The sequence below is a fragment of the Oncorhynchus mykiss genome, chromosome 16, assembly GCF_057628025.1.
Source record: "Oncorhynchus mykiss isolate SJ-2025 chromosome 16, ASM5762802v1, whole genome shotgun sequence".
Lineage (NCBI taxonomy): Eukaryota > Metazoa > Chordata > Actinopteri > Salmoniformes > Salmonidae > Oncorhynchus > Oncorhynchus mykiss.
In genome coordinates this window covers 16,281,524-16,304,317 of record NC_143037.1, presented here as the reverse complement: position 1 = coordinate 16,304,317, position 22,794 = coordinate 16,281,524, and the positions used below count along the sequence as shown (strand labels likewise).

At 42.9% G+C, this 22,794-nt stretch overlaps 1 protein-coding gene and 1 long non-coding RNA gene across 2 annotated transcripts in view; one reads left to right on the top strand and one right to left on the bottom strand.

Moving 5' to 3' along the window:
• Positions 1–15,427, bottom strand: part of LOC149976561 (uncharacterized) — an 87,896-nt gene extending 72,469 nt beyond the window's left edge. Inside the window, exons 1-2 of the long non-coding RNA XR_016487151.1 lie at positions 14,754–15,427; positions 14,324–14,385 (exon numbers count right to left, since the gene is read on the bottom strand). This is a non-coding gene — a long non-coding RNA (uncharacterized LOC149976561). The remainder of the gene's footprint in view (positions 1–14,323; positions 14,386–14,753) is intronic.
• Positions 1–22,794, top strand: part of rab26 (RAB26, member RAS oncogene family) — a 121,344-nt gene that overhangs the window by 77,120 nt on the left and 21,430 nt on the right. The gene's annotated exons all lie outside the window — the stretch shown is intronic.

Below are 22,794 nucleotides of genomic sequence, written 5' to 3'. Positions count from 1 at the left end.
GTTTTTGCAACTGCACTTGAAACTTTGAAAGTTCTTGAAATGTTCTTTATTCACTTACCTTCATGTCTTAAAGTAATGATGGATTGTCGTTTCACTTTGCTTATTTGAGCTGTTCTTGCCATATAATGGAATTGGTCTGTTACCAAATAGGGCTATCTTCTGTATACCACCCCTACATTGTCACAACACAACTGATTAGCTCAAACGCATTAAGAAGGAAAGAAATTCCACAAATAAACTTTTAACAAGGCCTTCCAGGTGACTACCTCATGAAGCTGGTTGAGAGAATGCCAAGCATGTGCAAAGCTGTCATCCAGAAAAAAGTGTAGCTACTTCAAAGAATCTCAAATCTAAAATATGTTTTGATTTGTTTAATAGTTTTTGGTTACTACGTGATTCCATACAAGTCATTTCGTAGTTCTGATGTCTTCACATTTATTCTCCAATGTGATAAATAGAAAGAACAAAGGAAAAGCCTTGAATGAGTAGGTGTGTCCAGACTTTTGACCAGTACTTGTATCTATTTTTCCTTTTCACTGTAAACTCCCTCCTCCTTCTCATTCATAGACAATACATCACTATCACATTTCTGTGTATTTCCTATCTGTCCGTGCTGCAGATTACAGTATGATAATCAACCATTCTCATTTGAATTTGTTGGATCCCAACCTGCTTATCTCTCCCATGCATATTATGCCCATCTACATCCTCAACATGGAGATTCACCCACATACTGGAGTATAGTTTGTGGCAGCATTTACATTTCAAGCAGGTGCTGTTTCATGCTTCAGAGGCATGTGTGTTGAGAGAGACGTGGTGGGGTTTGGTGCAGGTCCACCTGGGGCAGGTTGAGAGAGTACACCTGTTCAGCCATTCTATACGTAGTGGCGCACACACACGTCACAATGCAGGCATATACATGTTAATCAATGGTAACCACAGTGATTGAAGTGCAGAGAATAAAGGCCATGGTTGGCAGATTGTGTGTGTGTGTGTGTGTGTGTGTGTGTGTGTGTGTGTGTGTGTGTGTGTACACTTGCGCATGGCCAAGTGTGTGGGAGTAACCAGCAGAGAGTGCAGCACATAGTGCCACGAGAGGTTGAAAGCATTTCGGAAAGCAGGACCGAATGCACTTAGTGAGGAACAAACCACCTAGTTTATTACACTAGAATTCTATTGCTTATTACCTTACATCTGCGGGGGAGCTATCCCCAGGGCAACCATCGACTTGTTTTATTCAAATTAGTTTTCACTTTGGACTTTTTCTTATCATGTGTAACTATTACACTCTAAATGCTTCTACACCTGCATTGCTTGCCGTTTGGGGTTTTTAGGCAGGGTTTCGGTACAGCACTTTGAGATATCAGCTGATGTACGAAGGGCTATATAAATGGATTTGATTTGAATGCATCTGGGTCATGGTACATTTGGATGTTTCATTTTGGTCAGTCAACAGAAAGTCTTTCTTCATCCTACATGATAATTCATGTACATTCTGCAATAGTATGTGCTTTGTTGAGTATGTAATACATATGTTTTCTTTGTGTTACCGTGTTCACAACACCATAGCCGTGACGGGAAGCTGGAGCTCAAGGGGTGGGTTCGACAGGGCCACAAAAATCCACTGTCTTTCATCCGTTCTGTTTTCACAAGCACTCCACTCTGCATGACCCTCCATCGCTCTCTTTCCCTCGTCTCTTTCTCTCATCTCTTTCTCTCTCGCTTTCCCTTGTCTCTCTCTTTCCCTCATCTCTCTAACCTCTAACCTTGGAGAAAAGAATACGTATGTTGAGAGTTGAGTCATCTGTAAAGACGTGAAGGGCTTTCAGAGCTCTGTTAGTTTGAATGGATGGGTTTGAACAGGGACCTTGGCAAGACTGTCGGGAGATTGGAGACTTTTACTAGCTTGACCTGGTTTGCACCCACACAATTTTGTGAATTTGTGTTAGTGTGTTTTTTTAACTGTACCACAATATTAGGTTCAAGAGAGCCACAGTGTGTCACGCAGGACTAGGTGTGTGAGGAGGAATCAGGCGCAGAGAGCAGAGAGTTCCACAGGGAAAAGTGCACTTTAATGCAGCACAAAAGCCAGACCCACAACACAGGGTGCGGAAATAAATGGACCACCCAAAACACAGGGTACCAAGTCTAGAACACGAACACACCTAAATAACGCACACACGTAACACAAGAATAATCCTGCACAAAACAAGGGCGGAGTAAACATACTTTAAATAAGGAAGCCCATCAAGCACACAAACAGATACAGGTGCAACTAATAAGACAACACAAACAGACAACGAAAAAGGGATCGGTGGCGGCTAGTAGGCCGGTGACGACGACCAACGAGCACCCCCGAACAGGCAGGGGAGCCAACTTCGGCGGAAGTCGTGACACAGTGCATGTAAACAATATTTTACTCTCAAAATAAGGAGTGGTAAAGAGAGAGACAGGGGTATAGGGTGAGGGAGACAGGGGTATAGAGAGGAATAGAGGGGAGGGAGACAGGGGTATAGAGAGGAATAGAGGGGAGGGAGACAGGGGTATAGGGAAAGGAATAGAGGGGAAGGGAGACAGGGGTATAGAGAGGAATAGAGGGGAGGGAGACAGGGGTATAGGGAAAGGAATAGAGGGGAGGGAGACAGGGGTATAGAGAGGAATAGAGGGGAGGGAGACAGGGGTATAGGGAAAGGAATAGAGGGGAAGAGAGACAGGGGTATAGGGTGAGGAATAGAGGGGGAGGGAGACAGGGGTATAGGGAAAGGAATAGAGGGGAGGGAGACAGGGGTATAGAGAAAGGAATAGAGGGGAGGGAGACAGGGGTATAGAGAGGAATAGAGGGGGAGGGAGACAGGGGTATAGGGAAAGGAATTAGAGGGGAGGGAGAAAGGGGTATAGAAAGGAATAGAGGGGAAGGGAGACAGGGGTATAGGGTGAGGAATAGAGGGGGAGGGAGACAGGGGTATAGGGAAAGGAATAGAGGGGAGGGAGACAGGGGTATAGAGAAAGGAATAGAGGGGAGGGAGACAGGGGTATAGAGAGGAATAGAGGGGAAGGGAGACAGGGGTATAGGGAGAGGAATAGAGGGGAAGGGAGACAGGGGTATATGGTGAGGAATAGAGGGGGAGGGAGACAGGGGTATAGGGAAAGGAATAGAGGGGAGGGAGACAGGGGTATAGAGAGGAATAGAGGGGAAGGGAGACAGGGGTATAGGGAGAGGAATAGAGGGGAAGGGAGACAGGGGTATATGGTGAGGAATAGAGGGGGACGGAGACAGGGGTATAGGGAGAGGAATAGAGGGGAAGGGAGATAGGGGTATAGGGAGAGGAATAGAGGGGAAGGGAGATAGGGGTATAGGGTGAGGAATAGAGGGGAGGGAGACAGGGGTATAGGGAGAGGAATAGAGGGGAGGGAGACGGGTATAGGGAGAGGAATAGAGGGGAGGGAGACAGGGGTATAGAGAGGAATAGAGGGGGAGGGAGACAGGGGTATAGGGAGAGGAATAGAGGGGGAGGGAGACAGGGGTATAGGGAGGGAATAGAGGGGAAGGGAGACAGGGGTATAGGGTGAGGAATAGAGGGGAAGGGAGATAGGGGTATAGGGTGAGGAATAGAGGGGGAGGGAGAAGAGAGAGAATTATAGGACAAAACAGACAGACTATTGGAGATTTAAATAATTTCTCAGTTCATAGTTATTCTTCAGATGTTAATGTGAGACCTGTGCCCTGTGGTGTGTCTGGTCTGAGACAGACGGAGACTGGGGGCAGTCGTGTGGGAAGCCTGATTTGAAAGAAACTTCCCTGCTGAGCTTGTTATTGGCTGATGGGTCATTTGTTGCCCCTGCTCCCTCTGTTGCGATGATTACACACACACACACACACACACACACACACACACACACACACACACACACACACACACACACACACACACACACACACACCAGCTTGCACACCAGCAGGCGGCAGGTAGCCTAGCGGTTAAGAGAATTGGGCCAGTAGCCAGAATGTCGCTGGTTTGAATCCCCGAGCAGGCAAGGTGGAAGAATCTGTCGTTATGCCCTTGAGCAAGGCAGTAAAACCACAACAGCAACTGCTCCCCGGGGGCCGATGGCGTGGACTATTCCCTATTCCAATCAAGGTTTCTCAAGGTATTCCAACCAAGGTTTCTCTAGGTATTCCAATCAAGGTTTCTCTAGGTATTCCAATCAAGGTTTCTCTAGGTATTCCAACCAAGGTTGCGCTAGGTATTCCAACCAAGGTTGCGCTAGGTATTCCAATCAATGTTGCGCTAGGTATTCCAATCGAGGTTGCGCTAGGTATTCCAACCAAGGTTGCGCTAGGTATTCCAATCAAGGTTGCGCTAGGTATTCCAACCAAGGTTGCGCTAGGTATTCCAATCAATGTTGCGCTAGGTATTCCAATTGAGGTTGCGCTAGGTATTCCAGCCAAGGTTGCGCTAGGTATTCCAATCAAGGTTGCGCTAGGTATTCCAACCAAGGTTGCGCTAGGTATTTCTGTCTATCAATATTAGTAGGCAGAAATGGTCCATCAGGATGGAAAGGTTGTAATTTGATCAGAACTGACTGTAGAGGTGGGAGTCATTCTGACAGACCCAGTACAGGTCAAAAAGGTATTTATCTCAGAAAATACTTTTCAATCTCCATCTTGGCTGCCCTCTCCCTCATAACAGATGTACCACAGATATACCAGTCTGATATCAACTGTCTCCCCAGAGCTGAGATTCAATCTTCTCCCCTGGATCTCACCATCTCTCTCTCTCTCTCTCTCTCTCTCTCTATACACAGCGATCTACACAGTGTACAAAACATTAGGAACTCCTGCTCCTGCTTGAATCCAGGTGAAAGCTATGATCCCTTATTGATGTCACTTGTTAAATCCACTCAATCAGTGTAGATGAAGGGGAGGAGACAGATTAAAGAAGGATTTTTAAGCCTCGATACAATTGAGACATGGATTGTTTTTGTGTGCCATTCAAAGGGTGAATGGGCAAGACAAAATATTTAAGTGCCTTTGAACGGGGTATGGTAGTAGATGCCAGGCACACTGGTTTGAGTGTCTCAAGAACTGCAACGCTGCTGGGTTCTTCATGCTCAACAGTGTATCAGGAATGGTCCACCACCTAAAGGACATCTAGCCAACTTCACACAGTTGTGGGAAGCTCTGGAGTCAACATGGGCCAGGATCCCTGTGGAATGCTTTCGACACCTTGTAGAGTCCATGTCCTGACGTATTGAGTCTGATCTTAGGGCCCTTTCATGCAGTCAAATGACCTTGTAGCCTCATGGGTGGAATGTTTCATAATAATTATTATTTATTTTGTTTAACGCTGAAAATCTGCTGTTATTGTTCAGTCATCTGTGATGTGTAATATTGGGATGCAAACTCCAAATGTATTACTTTTCAACTCTATATCTGACATGGTAGAGGTCTTTTTATCTGCCCATCCAATCAAATCAAATCATTATCACGTGTGTGAGGTGTATACATTGGTCTCAAACTACACCGTGTGACCCTGATTTTAGCACACAGCAGTAAAAGGTTAATTGAAATGAACGCAGACATGAAAGCAGCCACATCTACAGCCACTGACACGTTACATGCTCACCTGTTACAGAGTCACCCCTCTGCAGAAAGTCTGTTGAAACCAATGACACAGAGAGGTTGTAAAGATATGTCTATTGTCTTGCCTCATATCACCATCCCTGCAGCTGCTGCTCACTGTTTATGTGATACACACACACACACACACACACACACACACACACACACACACACACACACACACACACACACACACACACACACACACACAATGCTCACACATCATCATCATTTACATAGCTCCTATTAAAATAGATGGCTGAGCCAGGAACTGAAACCAAAGCGGCACATCAGTAGCTCACAACAAGCTGGGTATCAGCGTGGCTTACCTGCTCTAAGACAGCGTGAGTAATGGAGTGGCCCAGGGGGTACAAGTGCCCAAAGTCATAAATAAGATTTAGTGTGGTAGCCTGTGTGTGATGAAAGGTACTGCTTAGTGTGGTAGATGCTGCAAGGCTCCGTAAGGATATTTGTTACTTTGCATAAGAAAAGACATCAGCAACTCAAAATGCGCAAATAGCCCTAATAGGAAATGGTTTATGTGATAAGCTATATGTAGTCTCGGAATACATGTACCAGTGGAGGCTGCTAAGGGGAGGACGGCTCATAATAATGCCTGGAACGAAGCGAATGGAATGTCTAATGTATTTCGTACCGTTCCACTAATTCCACTCCAGCCATTACAACGAGCGCGTCCTCCCCAATTAAGGTGCCACCAACCTCCTGTGGTGTACTCTATCTCCCAATACTGAACAGACACCGAGAACCGTTCAAGACATCATGTGAGTTATTCATGTACAGTCGTTGAAGAGAAAGACAGAGCTGGTCGTTCTCTTTTCATTTCTTAATGAGTCTGAACATTGGTTATTGATACAGCTAACAGATGCTGAGACCATGGGAAATGATCACATTGGTTATTGATACAGCTGACAGATGCTGAGACCATGGGAAATTATCACATTGGTTATTGATACAGCGGACAGATGCTGAGACCATGGGAAATGATCACATTGGTTATTGATACAGCTGACAGATGCTGAGACCATGGGAAATGATCACATTGGTTATTGATACAGCTGACAGATGCTGAGACCATGGGAAATGATCACATTGGTTATTGATACAGCTGACAGATGTTGAGACCATGGGAAATTATCACATTGGTTATTGATACAGCTGACAGATGCTGAGACCATGGGAAATGATCACATTGGTTATTGATACAGCTGACAGATGCTGAGACCATGGGAAATGATCACATGGGTTATTGATACAGCTGACAGATGCTGAGACCATGGGAAATGATCACATTGGTTATTGATACAGCTGACAGATGCTGAGACCATGGGAAATGATCACATTGGTTATTGATACAGCGGACAGATGCTGAGACCATGGGAAATGATCACATTGGTTATTGATACAGCTGACAGATGCTGAGACCATGCGAAATGATCACATTGGTTATTGATACAGCTGACAGATGCTGAGACCATGGGAAATGATCACATTGGTTATTGATACAGCTGACAGATGCTGAGACCATGGGAAATTATCACATTGGTTATTGATACAGCTGACAGATGCTGAGACCATGGGAAATGATCACATTGGTTATTGATACAGCGGACAGATGCTGAGACCATGGGAAATTATCACATTGGTTATTGATATAGCTGACAGATGCTGAGACCATGGGAAATGATCACATTGGTTATTGATACAGCTGACAGATGCTGAGACCATGGGAAATGATCACATTGGTTATTGATACAGCTGACAGATGCTGAGACCATGGGAAATGATCACATTGGTTATTGATACAGCTGACAGATGCTGAGACCATGGGAAATGATCACATTGGTTATTGATACAGCGGACAGATGCTGAGACCATGGGAAATGATCACATTGGTTATTGATACAGCTGACAGATGCTGAGACCATGGGAAATGATCACATTGGTTATTGATACAGCTGACAGATGCTGAGACCATGGGAAATGATCACATTGGTTATTGATATAGCTGACAGATGCTGAGACCATGGGAAATGATCACATTGGTTATTGATACAGCTGACAGATGCTGAGACCATGGGAAATGATCACATTGGTTATTGATACAGCAGACATACATTATTTTGACGATGGGAAATTATGACCTTGGTTACTGACACAGCTGTCACCTACACTGAACAAAAAATATAACCTAAACATGTAAAATGTTGGTCCCGTGTTTCATCTCATTCTCTCAATTTTGTGCAGACATTTGTTTACATCTGTTAGTGAGCAATTCTCCTTTGCCAAGATGATCCATCTACCTGACAGGTGTGGCATATCAAGAAGCTCATTTTACGGCATGATGATTACACAGGTGCACCTTGTGCTGGGGACAATAAAAGGCCACTTTAAAATGGAGTTGCAGTTTTATCACACAACACAATGCCACAGATAACTCAAGTTTTGAGGGTGCGTGCAATTGACATGCTGACTACAGGAATGTCCACCAGAGCGGTTGCCAGAGAATTGAATGTTCAATTCTGAATTGAATTGAATGTTCAATTCTCTATCGTAAGGCGCCTCCGTCGTTTTAGATTATTTGGCAGAACGTCCAACCAGTCTCACAACCGCAGACCACGTGTAACCACGCCAGCCCAGGAACTCCACATCCGGCTTCTTCACCTGCGGGATCATCTGAGGAAGGGTGGGGTTGGTGCTGAGAATTTCTGTCTGTAATAAAACCCTTTTGTGGTGAAAAACAAATTCTGATTGGCTGGGCCTGGCTCCCCAGTGGGTGGACCTATACCCTCCCAGGCCCACCCATGGCAACACCCCTTGCCCAGTCATGTGAAATTCATAGATTAGGGCCTAATGAGTTGATTTAAATTGACTGATTTCCTTATATGAACTGTAACTCAGTAAAATCTTTGAAAATCTTTGAAATCCTTGCATGTTGCGTTTTAGATTTTTGTTCAGTATATTTCTGAATTGATCACAGAATGACAGTGTTAAAATGAGACTTTGTTTATCAAGTACTGCTGTTGAGTAGTGCTGCATATCCATTTTTTTGAGGTTTATACTGTCTCTTCACATGCTGTGATGTTGATTGACAGAGAGGAGGAGATTCTATGCTGTCTACAGCCCTTTACAGAGTAATCAACCTTTCAGAGCTGCTACACAGCAACTTTTCACACTTCACTTTCTCTCTTTCTCCCCTCTCCCTTTTTTTCTTTCTCGCAAAGGTTACCTAACCTTCTTTCTATGTTGTCTCTGCCTCTCTCCCTCTCGTTTCTCTCTGCCTCCGTCTGGTTCATTTCTTCTGTTCTTAGACCGTCTCTTTTCTATCAAGACCACATCTAAAACCTTTAGTGTTTCTCTTCCGCACAAGGCTAACATCGTCATCGCTTCTTGTCGCCAATTAAAGATAATTCATTTTCTTTTCCAGTCTTCTCCTGATCAGACTGTATTAGGAAGGCAGCATAAATTGGCAAGAATATGTCACATTAATATGGATAAGACGAGGGAGGGGTAGGAGATTTAAGGAACAAGAGGTAACTGTGTTGGCTAAAGTAATTGGTTATTTCGGGATTTTGTATTGACACACACACACACACACACACACACACACGCATACACACACGCATACACACACACACACACGCATACACACACACACGCACACGCATACACACGCACACGCATACACACACACGCATACACACACACGCATACACACACACACGCATACACACACACACACACACGCGCATACACACAAACACGCATACACACACACACACACACACACACACACACACACACACACACACACACACACACACACACACTGCATGCTGCGTTGCAACACCTTCAAACCCAACCCTAATCAGAGACAGTGTTATGACTTCTCCCTCTCTTCTCATCCTCCTCTGCCTCTAGTTTTAACATTCTATCTGAAAGATGAAACACCTCTTCTCTTTCTTCTCTCCGGGATGGAGGGAGTGGGGGGAGGCTGATGATCACTTCAATGTTTCCTGGCTTGATTCTGTTCTCCGTAAATGTTTTATCTATCTTTGACTTGGAATCCTGAAAAGTAATTGGAAGGTTAGAAGTCTTGCATCATCCCCTTGTGTTTTGCACCAGGTCCAGAGACAGTTGGATTAAAGCAGTGGGTCCCAATCTTCTCTTTGTTGTTGCCCACTTAAAGCCATCTCAGTCTTTTTGTGAGCCACCAAATTGATTAAAAAAAACATGTCTGGCCACAACCCAGTCCTAAGCCATGACACAGAAGAGACTGGTGTTAAACATTCACCAATGAGCCCTGGCTCAATATTACTTAACTCTGGTTTAGAGAACCATGGCTTGGTGGACTTTTGCATAAGACAAAGCATGTCAGAAATGTGTGTCTCTGGACCTGGTGCCTTGATAAGAGGACATCTCAACGTGTTAATGACAGGGACTCGTATGGAGCCGTTAGATTTGGAGGATAGTGCTGTGTGTGGAGGTGTTAGTGTCTTTCTTTCTTACCATATGTGCAGCATTATGTCTTAGAGGAACTGTGTGGCATAATCCCTCTACTAACCTGCCTAAAGCACACATTCCAGCACCTGGTACTCGCTCTCTCTCTCTCTCTCTGCCTAAAGCACACATTCCAGCACCTGGTACTCTCTCTCTCTCTCTCTCTCTCTCTCTCTCTCTCTGTCTAAAGCACACATTCCAGCACCTGGTACTCTCTCTCTCTCTCTCTCTCTGCCTAAAGCACACATTCCAGCACCTGGTACTCTCTCTCTCTCTCTCTCTCTCTCTCTGCCTAAAGCACACATTCCAGCACCTGGTACTCTCTCTCTCTCTCTCTCTCTCTCTGTCTAAAGCACACATTCCAGCACCTGGTACTCTCTCTCTCTCTCTCTCTCTCTCTCTGCCTAAAGCACACATTCCAGCACCTGGTACTCTCTCTCTCTCTCTCTCTCTGCCTAAAGCACACATTCCAGCACCTGGTACTCTCTCTCTCTCTCTCTCTCTCTCTCTCTCTCTGTCTAAAGCACACATTCCAGCACCTGGTACTCTCTCTCTCTCTCTCTCTCTCTGTCTAAAGCACACATTCCAGCACCTGGTACTCTCTCTCTCTCTCTCTCTCTCTCTCTCTCTCTCTCTCTCTCTCTCTCTCTGTCTAAAGCATCTTTGATGTACTAGTCTGTTTTTTCTGACACATCAGCATTTCTCTTCCTGGGGGGAAGAAGCCTAGATTCAGTTTTATGTTTGCTTTTGACAACGATGTCGTTTTTTCTTGTATATAGCCTCGTTATTGTTATGTACATTTATTGTGTTCCTTTTTAATTGATTACATTTATTTTTAACCTCTCTGGGATATGTGGGACGCTAACCATATTTCAACCCTGCAGGCGCGACACAAAACGCAGAAATAAAAATATAATTCATGCCTTACCTTTGACAAGCTTCTTTTGTTGGCACTCCAATATGTCCCATAAACATCACAAATGGTCCTTTTGTTCGATTAATTCCGTCGATATATATATCCAAAATGTCCAATTATTTGGCGCGTTTGATCCAAAAAAACACTGGTTCCAACTTTCTAAAGACTGGTGACATCCAGTGGAGGCGATAGGAACTGCAAGAAGGTCCCCTAGAAATCTGGATTCCCAATGAAAACTCATTGAAAAGAGAGTGACCTCAAAAAAAAATAATCTGAATGGTTTGTCCTCGGGGTTTCGCCTGCTAAATAAGTTCTGTTCTACTCACAGACATGATTCAAACAGTTGTTTTCTATCCAAATCTACTAATAATATGCATATCTTATCTTCTGGGGATGAGTAGTAGGCAGTTGAATTTGGGCATGCATTTCATCCTTACGTGAAAATACTGTCCCCTGTCACCAAGAAGTTAACTTTAGTTTATTTAGTAAATATTTTCTTAACTCTATTTCTTGAACTGCATTATTGGTTAAGGGCTTGTAAGCATTTCACGATAAGGTTGTATTCAGCGCATGTGACAAATAACATTTGATTTGATTTCTTGTCTCCGAGTTGTACAGTACTCCCACAAAACCAAAACATCTGCATTTAATTGTGTCCATGTTTATTCATACTTCTCTTCTACTATGTCCTTCCCTTTTTTTATTTCACCTTTATTTAACCAGGTAGGCTAGTTGAGAACAAGATCTCATTTACAACTGTGACCTGGCCAAGATAAAGCAAAGCAGTGCGACACAAACAACAACACAGAGTTACACATGGAATAAACAAGCGTACAGTCAATAACACAATAGACAAAAGAAAGTCTATATACAGTGTGTGCAAATGGCATGAGGAGGTAAGGCAATAAATAGGCCATAGTAGTGAGGTAGGTAGATTGGATGGGCTATTTACAGATGGGCTATGTACAGCTGCAGCGATTGGTTAGCTGCTCAGATAGCCCTCCCCTGAACTTGGCTGTAATTCAGAACAAAGTTATCCCTGATTGCTGCTTTGCATACCCGTTGCTTTGAGCCTCTGCGTTTGGCTGGTGGAAGTGGGTCTGGGCTGGCCTCCTGGTGCCTTCATCCATCACACAACAGAATCACCACCTCTATTCAGCTGATTGCAGCCAGGTCCACTGGGCTGGTGGAGAACAGAGCGAGAGAGAGATCGCCCCCACAGTACTCAACTTCACTTCACTTTGCGTTTTGTGGCTGATTGCCAAGAACATGTGCCCATACTGTATTTTTCTTGTTGTTGCTGTAGTATCTCTCTCTCTCTATATATATACAGTTGAAGTCGGAAGTTTACATACACTTACACATTAAAACTCACTTAACATTTCAACCACTCCACTTAACAAACTATAGTTTTGGAAAGTCAGTTAGGACATCTACTTTGTGCATGACACAAGTCATTTTTCCAACAATTGTTTACAGACAGATTATTTAACTTATAATTCACTGTATCACAATTCCAGTGGGCCAGAAGTTTACATACACTAAGTTGACTGTGCATTTAAACAGCTTGGAAAATTCCAGAAAATTATGTCATGGCTTTAGGATCTTCTGATAGGCTAGTTGACATCATTTGAGTCAATTGGGGGTGTACCTGTGGATTTATTTCAAGGCCTACCTTCAAACTCCGTGCCTCTTTGCTTGACATCATGGGAAAATCAAAAGAAATCAGCCAAGACCTCAGAAAAGAATTGTAGACCTCTACAAGTCTAGTTCATCCTTGGGAGCAATTTCCAAACGCCTGAAAGTACCACATTTATCTGTACAAACAATAGTAAGCAAGTATAAACACCATGGTACCACACTGCAGTCGCACCGCTCAGCATTCTGTTTCCTAGAGATGAACGTACTTTGGTGCTAAAAATGCAAATCAATCCCAGAACAACAGCAAAAGACCTTGTGAAGATGCTGGAGGAAACCTGTACACAAGTATCGGTATCTACAGTAAAACGAGTCCTATATCGACATAACCTGAAAGGCCACTGCTCCAAAACCGCCATAAAAAAGCCAGACTACGGTTTGCAACTGCACATGGGGACAAAGATTGTACTTTTTTGAGAAATGTCCTCTGGTCTGATGAAACAAAAATAGAAAGGACCATCGTTATGTTTGGAGGAAAAAGGGGGAGGCTTGCAAGCCGAAGAACACCATCCCAACCGTGAAGCACGGGGGTGGCAGCATCATGTTGTGGGGGTGCTTTGCTGCAGGAAGGACTGGTGCACTTCACAAAATAGATGGCATCATGAGGTAGGAAAATTATATGGATATATTGAAGCTACATCTTAATACATCAGTCAGGAAGTTAAAGCTTGGTCGCAAATGGGTCTTCCAAATGGACAATGACCCCAAGCATACTTCCAAAGTTGTGGCAAAATGGCTTAAGGACAACAAAGTCAAGGTACTGGAGTGGCCATCACAAAGTCCTGACCTCAATCCTATATAACATTTGTGGGCAGAACTGAAAAAGCGTGTTCGAGCAAGGAGGCCTACAAACCTGACTCAGTTACACCAAGACCTCAGGAGGAATGGGCCAAAATTCATCCAACTTATTGTGGGAAGCTTGTGGAAGGCTATCAGAAACGTTTGACCCAAGTTAAAGAATTTAAAGGCAATGCTACCAAATACTAATTGAGTGTATGTAAACTTCTGAACCACTGGGAATGTGATGAAATAAATAAAAGCTGAATAAATCATTCTCTCTACTATTATTCTAACATTTCACATTCTTAAAATAAAGTTGTGATCCTAACTGACCTAAGACAGGGCATTTTTACTAGGATTAAATGTCAGTAATTATGAAAAACTGAGTTTAAATGTACTTGGCTAAGGTGTATGTAAACTTCCCACTTCAATTGTACATACAGTACCAGTCAACATTTTGGACACATCTACTCATTCATGGGTTTTCTTAACCTTTCTGATCTCCCCATCCCGGATCCGGGTTCGTGAATACAGACTCAAGCTCATTACCATAACGCAACGTTAACTATTCATGAAAATCGCAAATGAAATGAAATAAATATGCTAGCTCTCAAGCTTAGCCTTTTGTTAACAACACTGTCATCTCAGATTTTCAAAATATGCTTCTCAACCATTGCAAAACAAGCATTTGTGTAACAGTATTGATGGCTAACGTAGCATTTAGCAGTAGCATTCAGCTGGCAACATTTACACAAAAAAACAGAAAAGCATTCAAAAAAATCATTTACCTTTGAAGAACTTCAGATGTTTTCAATGAGGAGACTCTCAGATAGCAAATGTTCAGTTTTTCCTGAAAGATTATTTGTTTAGGACAAATCGCTCCGTTTTCTGCGTCACGTTTAGCTATGAAAAAACCCCTGTATCCAGGATTGTGTAAATCTATCAGCAAGCTCATTAGCATAACACAACGTTAACTATTTATGAAAATCGCAAATGAAATGAAATAAATATGCCATCTCTCAAGCTTAGCCTTTTGTAAACAACACTGTCATCTCAGATTTTCAAAATATGCTTCTCAACCATAGGAAAACAATAATTTGTGTAAAAGTAGCTAGCTAGAGTTAGCATTTCGCGTTAGCATTTAGCGTTAGCATTAGCGTTAGCATCCAGCACGCAACATTAACAAAAACATAAAAGCCTTCAAATAAAATCATTTACCTTTGAAGAACTTCTGATGTTTTCAATGAGGATACTCTCAGTTAGATAGCAGATGCTCAGTTTTTCCAAAAAGATTCCTTGTGTATTAGAAATAGCTCCGTTTTATACATCACATTTGGCTACCAAAAAAAATCCATAAATTCAGTCCTCAAAACGCAAACTTTTTTCCAAATTAACTCCATAATATCGACTGAAAACATGGCAAACGTTGTTTAGAATCAATCATCAAGGTGTTTTTCACATATCTCTTCATTGATACATCGTTCTTGGACACATGCTTTCTCCCCTGAATCAAATGGTAAAGTAGAAGCAGCTGGCAATTGCGCACCGAATTCGACGCAGGACACCAGGCGGACACTTGGAAAATGTAGTCTCTTATGGTCAATCTTCCAATGATATGCCTACAAATACGTCACAATGCTGCTAAGACCTTGGGCGAACGACAGAAAGTGTAGGCTCATTCGTTGCGCAATCACAGCCATATAAGGAGAGAATGGAAAACAGAGCTTCAGAAATTCTGCTAATTCCTGGGTGATGCATCATCTTGGTTTCGCCTGTAGAATGAGTTCTGGGGCACTTACAGACAAAATCTTTGCAGATTCTGAAACTTCAGAGTGTTTTCTTTCCAAAACTGTCAAGAATATGCATAGTCGAGCATCTTTTCGTGACAAAATATCGCGCTTAAAACGGGAACGTTTTTTATCCAAAAATGAAATAGCGCCCCTAGAGCTCTAACTGGTTAATGTTTTAAAATGTTCTAAATTGTAGAATAATAGTGAAGACATCAATACTATGAAATAACAACAATGGGAATCATGTAGTAACCAAAACAGTGTTAAACAAATTTAAATATATTTTATTTTTGAGATTCTTCCAAATAGCCACTCTTGATAACAGCTATGTACACTCTTGGCATTCTCTCAACCAGCGTCACCTGGAATGCTTATTCAACAGGCTGAGCACTTGTTGGCTGCTATTCCTTCACTCTATGGTCCAGCTCATCCCAAACCATCTCAATTTGGTTGAGATCGGGTGATTGTGGAGGCCAGGTCATCTGATGCAGCACTCCATCACTCTCCAGGGCATTAAAAATAAGATCTGCAATGATATGCTGGTGAAATCTGCAAGGCACCCGGAATCGGTGTGATCCCGAATATACATTCTTGAGTTATTAAACTGCATACACTGTAAAAGATAGTTCTATAGTTCTGGACAACAACTGTGTGTGAGTGAGTGAGATATATACAATACCAGTCAAAAGTTTGGACACACCTACTCATTAAAGGGTATTTTCTTTATTTTTACTATTTTCTACATTGTAGAATAATAGTGAAGACATCAAAACTATGAAATAACACATATGGAATCATGTAGTAACCAAAAATGGTGTTAAACAAATCAACATTTATTTTATATTTGAGATTGTTCAAGAGATTGTTGCCTTGATGACAGCTTTGCACACCCTTGGCATTCTCTCAACCAGCTTCATGAGGATTGCTTTTCCAACAGTCTTGAAGGAGTTCCCACATATGCTGAGCACTTGTTGGCTGCTTTTGCTTCACTCTGCGGTCCAACTCATCCCAAACCATCTCAATTGGGTTGAGGTCGGTTGGTTGTGGAGGCCAGGTCGTCTGATGGTCAAATAGCCCTTACATAGCCTGGAGGGGTCATTGTCCTGTTGAAGCGCAAGCCAGATGAGATGGTGTATCACTGCAGAATGCTGTGGTAGCCATGCTGGTTAATTTAGCCTTTAATTCTAAATAAATCACTGACATTGTCACCAGCAAAGCACCCCCACACCAGCACACCTCCTCCTCCATGCTTCACTGTGGGAACATCCGTTCACCTACTCTGCATCTCACAAAGACACTGGTTGGAACCAAAGATCTCAAATTTGGGCTAATCTGACCAAAGGCCAGATTTCCACCGGTCTAATGTCCATTGCTCGTGTTTGGCCCAAGCAAGTCTATTCTTCTTATTGGTGTCCTTTAGTAGTGGTTTCTTTGCAGCAATTTGACCATGAAGGCCTGATTCATGCAGTCTCCTTTGAACAGTTGATGTTTAGATGTGTCTATTACTTGAACTCTGTGAAGCATTTATTTGGGCTGCAATTTCTGAGGCAGGTAACTCTAATAAACTTTTCCTCTGCAGCAGAAGATACTCTGGGTCTTCCTTTCCTGTGGCGGTCCTCATGAGAGCCAGTTTCATCATAGAGCTTGATGGTTTTTGCTTGAAGAAACTTTCAGAGTTCTTGAAATGTTCCATATTGACTGACCTTCATGTCTTAAAGTAATGATGGACTGTCGTTTCTCTTTGCTTATTTGAGCTGTTCTTGCCATAAAATGGACTTGGTTCTTTTACCAAATAGGGCTATCTTCTGTATACTGTAGCACCCCTACTTTGTCAATACACAACTGATTGGCTCAAACGCATTAAGAAGGAAAGGAATTAACTTTTAACAAGGCACACCTGTTAATTGAAACTACAGTGCCTTGCGAAAGTATTCGGCCCCCTTGAACTTTGCGACCTTTTGCCACATAAATGACATAAATGTCGTTCCACTTCATGATTGTGTCCCACTTGTTGTTGATTCTTCACAAAAAAATACAGTTTTATATCTTTATGTTTGAAGCCTGAAATGTGGCAAAAGGTCGCAAAGTTCAAGGGGGCCGAATACTTTCGCAAGGCACTGTATCTCTGGGGCGGCAGGTAGCCTTGTGGTTAGAGCGTTGGGCCAGTAATCAAAATGTTGCTAGATTGAATCCCCAATCTGACAAGGTAAAGATCTGCCCCTGAACAAGACGGTTAACCCACTGTTCCTAGGCCGTCATTGTAAATAAGAATTTGTTCTTAACTGACTTGCCAAGTTAAATAAAGGTTAAATAAAAAAATAAATTAAAAAAAAGACATCTGGTTGAGAGAATGCCAAGAGTGTGCAAAGCTGTCCAAGGCAAAGGGTGGCTACTTTGAATAACCTTTTGGGTTATTATATCATTCCAAATGTGTTATTTCATAGTTTTGATGTCTTCACTATTATTCTACAATGTATAAAATAGTAAACATAAAGAAAAACCCTTGAATGATTAGGTGTATCCAAACTTTTGACTGGTACTGTATATATCACACACACACACACACACACACACACACACACACACACACACACACACACACACACACACACACACAAAACCAATGTCTGTGTGCCAGTTCACTCCCTAGTTTTCCCATCGGAGATGGCAGTGTCTGGAATCATTCTCCTCTCCGTGAGCTTGTCCAGGATTGTTTGTATTTAGAGTTGGTTGTATCTAAATGACAATTTGATATATGCCTGTTGATATGGAGGATTGGTTTATGGTTCTGTGGTTTGAGTAAGGAGACAAAGCTGAACGATTTATGTCTATGCTGTCTTATCCTGTGTGTGTGTCTTTACTATAAAGGACCTCATTTTAAATGTGGAGGGGGCTCTCAGAGAATTCATGGTTAGACACTGAATCGATCTGAGAGTCACAGGGTTGTGATAGAGCTCATATAATTAAAGATGGACTTTGATAACTAACTCTGACTTGTGTGTGTGGTTTGCTCCCATGATTTGGTAAATAGAGGAAATTTCCACTACATTCTCCAGTTTATTTACTACCTATAACATATTAATGCGTTATACAGTACATAAAGTATGTTGGATATGTAATGGCTCCCACTCCCCCTCCCTTTAAACTTCTGATGTTATTCCAGTCACATTCCTCTCCTTGAAATTCAGTTCACAGTTTCAGCTCTTGTGTTTTCTGTATTTTCCTCCCCAAAGACATGTTTAGGGAAACGTGCAATATTTATCAATACTCATGAGTTTTGACACAAACCTGCACAGCCAGTTAATTGGATCCTAACTTGGTTTGTTGGTTCAGTAAGGTATACCTAATAGGTTTGTGTGTGTTTTATGTGAAAGTGTGCTTGTGTGTATGCAGGAGTTCTTAGAGACAAACACCAGATTTACTCAAGTTCTGTGAGAGCGAGCAGCACAAATCCTCCCCTTGCTCTCTGCTCTCCCGTCAGCTGGAAAAGCTCTTTAATGAGAATGAGAAGCCGTCCCACCCTGCTTCTGGCCTTGACTCTCATTAAGTACAGACCCATTAGGTACAGCAGCATGTACTCTCCTTTTCTCCCCATCTCTCTCCCTCTTTCCACATTTCTTTCAGATTTCAGATTCAGATAAGCTTCATTAGCATGAATGACAAACCCACTGTTGCTAAAGCGAAGTGAGGTAATGACATCAACAACAACAGTAAAAAAAAGTACATATATATACACTACATGAGCAAAAGTATGTGGACACCTGCTCGTCGAACATCTCATTCCAAAATCATGGGCATTAATAGGGAGTTGGTCCCCCCCTTTGCTGCTGTAACCGCCTCCACTCTTCTGGCAAGGCTTTCCACTAGATGTTGGAGCATTGCTGTGGGGACTTGCTTCCATTCAGCCACAGGAGCATTAGTGAGGTCAGGCACTGATGTTGGGCGATTAGGCCTGGCTCGCAGTCGACGTTCCAATTCATCCAAAATGTGTTCAATGGGGTTGATGTCAGGGCACACAATCGTCTAGAATGTCATTGTATGCTACAGCATTAAGATTTCCCTTCACTGAAACTAAGGGGCCTAGCCTGAACCATGGAAAAACAGCCCCAGACCATTATTCCTCCCCCACCAAACTTTATAGTTGGCACTATGCATTCGGGCAGGTAGCATTCTCCTGGCATCCGCCAAACCTAGATTTGTCCATCTGACTGCTAGATGGTGAAGCGTGACTCATCTCTCCAGTGAACGCGTTTCCAGTGCTCCAGAGTCCAATGGTGGCGAGCTTTACACCACTCTAGCTGACGCTTGGCATTGCGCATGGTGGTCTTAGGCTTGTGTGCGGCTGCTCGGCTATGGAAACCCATTTCATGAAGCTCCCGGCGAACAGTTATTTTGCTGACGTTGTTTCCAGAGGCAGTTTGGGACTATATAGTGAGTGTTGCAATTGAGGACAGATGATTTTTACGAGCTACGCGCTTCAGCACTCAGCAGTCCTGTTCTGTGAGCTTGGCCTACCACTTCGCAGCTGAGCGATTGTTTCCACTTCACAATAACAGCACTTACAGCTGACCGGGGCAGCTCTAGCAGGGCAGAGATTTGACGAACTGACGTGTTGGAAAGGTGGCATCCTATGACGGAGCCACGTTGAAAGTCACTGAGCTCTTCAGTAAGGCCATTCAAACCACTCGCCCACACGACGCCATACATGTGGTCTGCGGTTGTGAGGCCGGTTGGACTGGACATACTGCCAAATTCTCTAAAATGACGTTCGATGCAGCTTATGGTAGAGAAATGAACATTAAATTATCTGTCAACAGCTCTGGTGGACATTCCTGCAGTCAGTAAGCCAATTGCACGCTCCCTCAACTTGAGACATCTGTGATATTGTGTTGTGTGACATAACTGCACATTTTAAAGTGGCATTTTATTGTCCCCAGCACAAGGTGCACCTGTGTAATGATCATGCTGTTTAATCAGCTTTTTGATATGCTACAACTGTCAGGTGGATGGATTATCTTGGCAAAGGAGAAATACTCACTAACGTATGGAACATTTCTGGGATGTTTTATTTCAGTGAAATGAAACATGAGACCAACACTTTACATGTTGCATTTATATTTTTGTTCAGTGTATATAAATATTCCAATTTCTATTTGAAATGTAAATAAATAAAATAAATACAAATATTAATATGAATGTGATCATCTAAAAAGCATGTTGTTTTGATAAGTATAGAAAAAGTAAAGAAATTAACATGAGATTATGCTGTGCAAAAGTGCAGCAGTATTGAATAAGCACAATGAGATACAATGACATCATCAATGGAATGTGGGTGTGCATGCAGGTGTCAGTAGTGTGTGTGTGTGGGTGTGTGTGTGTGTGTGTGGGTGTGGGTGGTATGTCCAGTGCCTTCGGAATGTATTCTGACCCTTTGACTTTTCCCACATTTTGTTATATACTAAAATAACAAAATTATTAAATTGTTTTTTCCCCTCGTCAATCTACACATAATAACAAATCAAAAGCAGGTTTTTAGACATTTTTTAAAAGTTTTTTTAATCACATTTACATAAGTATTCAGACCATTTACTCAGTATTTTGTTGAAGCACCTTTGGCAGCGATTACAGCCTCGAATCTTGGGTATGACGCTTCAAGCTTGGCACAGCTGTATTTGGGGAGTTTCTCCCATTCTCAGATCATCTCAAGCTCTGTTGGATGGGTGGATTAGGAGCATCGCTGCACAGCTATTTTCAGGGCTGGTTTGCTAACTACCTCTCTCAAAGAGTGCGGTGTATAAAGTCAGAAAATCTGCTGTCTCAGCCACTGCCTGTCACCAAGGGAGTACCCCAAGGCTCGATCCTAGGCCCCACACTCTTCTGAATTTACATCAACAACATAGCTCAGGCAGTAGGAAGTTCTCTCATCCATTTGAGATGATACAGATGATACATTCTTATACTCCGCTGGCCCCCCTCCCCGGATGTTGTGTTAAATGCTCGACAACAAACCTTTCTTAGTGTCCAACAAGCTTTCTCTACCCTTAACCTTGTTCTGAACACCTCCAAAACAAAGGCCATGTGGTTTGGTAAGAAGAACGCCCCTCCTCCCACAGGTCCCACAGGTGTTATGGTAAGGGTGCTCTCGAGCGGCTAGACGTTCTTTACCATTCACCATTTACCACATCACTGCACTCTATACTCCTCTGTAAACTGGTCATCTCTGTATACCCGTCGCAAGACCCACTGGTTGATGCTTATTTATAAAACCCTATTAGGCCTCACTCCCCCTATCTTAGATATTTACTGCAGCCCTCATCCTCCACATACAACACCCGTTCTGCCAGTCACATTCTGTTAAAGGTCCCCAAAGCACACACATCCCTGGGTCGCTCCTCTTTTCAGTTCGCTGCAGCTAGCGATTGGAACGAGCTGCAACAAACACTCAAACTGGACAGTTTTATCTCCATCTCTTCATTCAAAGACTCATTCATGGACACTCTTACCGACAGTTGTGGCTGCGTTGTGTGATGTATTGTTGTCTCTACCTTCTTGCCCTTTGTGTTGTTGTCTGTGCCCAATAATGTTTGTACCATGTTTTGTGCTGCTACCATGTTGTGTTGCTACCATGCTGTGTTGTCATGTGTTGCTGCCTTGCTATGTCGTTGTCTTAGGTCTCTCTTTATGTAGTGTGGTGTTGTCTCTCTTGTTGTGATGTGTGTTTTGTCCTATATTTATATTGTATTTATTTTAAGTTTAATCCAAGGCCCCCGTCCCCGCAGGAGGCCTTTTGCCTTTTGGTAGGCCGTCATTGTAAATAATAATTTGTTCTTAACTGACTTGCCTAATTAAATAAAGGTTAAATATTTTTTTAAATAAACCTGCCGCTGAAATCATCCCCACAGTATGATGCTGCCACCACCATGCTTCACCGTAGGGATGCTGCCAGGTTTCCTCCAGACGTGACTCTTGGCATTCGGGCGAAAGAGTTCAATCTTGGTTTCATCAGACCAGAGAATCTTGTTTCTCATGGTTTGAGAGTCCTTTAGGTGCATTTTGCAATCTCCAAGCAGAGTTTGCTTTTTACTGAGGTGTGGCTTCAGTCTGGTCACTCTACCATGGTGGAGTGCTGCAGAGATGTTTGTCCTTCTGGAAGGTTCTCCCTTCTCCCAACTCTGGAGCTCTGTCAGAGTGACCATTGGGTTCTTGATCACCTCCCTGACCAAGGCCCTTTCCCCCCGATTACTCAGTTTGGCCGGGCGGCCAGCTCTAGGACATGCTCTGCCAACTGTGGGACCTTATATAAACAGGTGTGTGCCTTTCCAAATCATGTCCAATCAATTTAATTTACCACAGTTGGACTCCAATCAAGTTGTAGAAACATCTCAAGGATGGTCAATGAAACAGGATGCACCTGAGCTCAATTTAGAATCTCATAGCAAATGGTCTGAATACTTATGTAAATAAGGTAT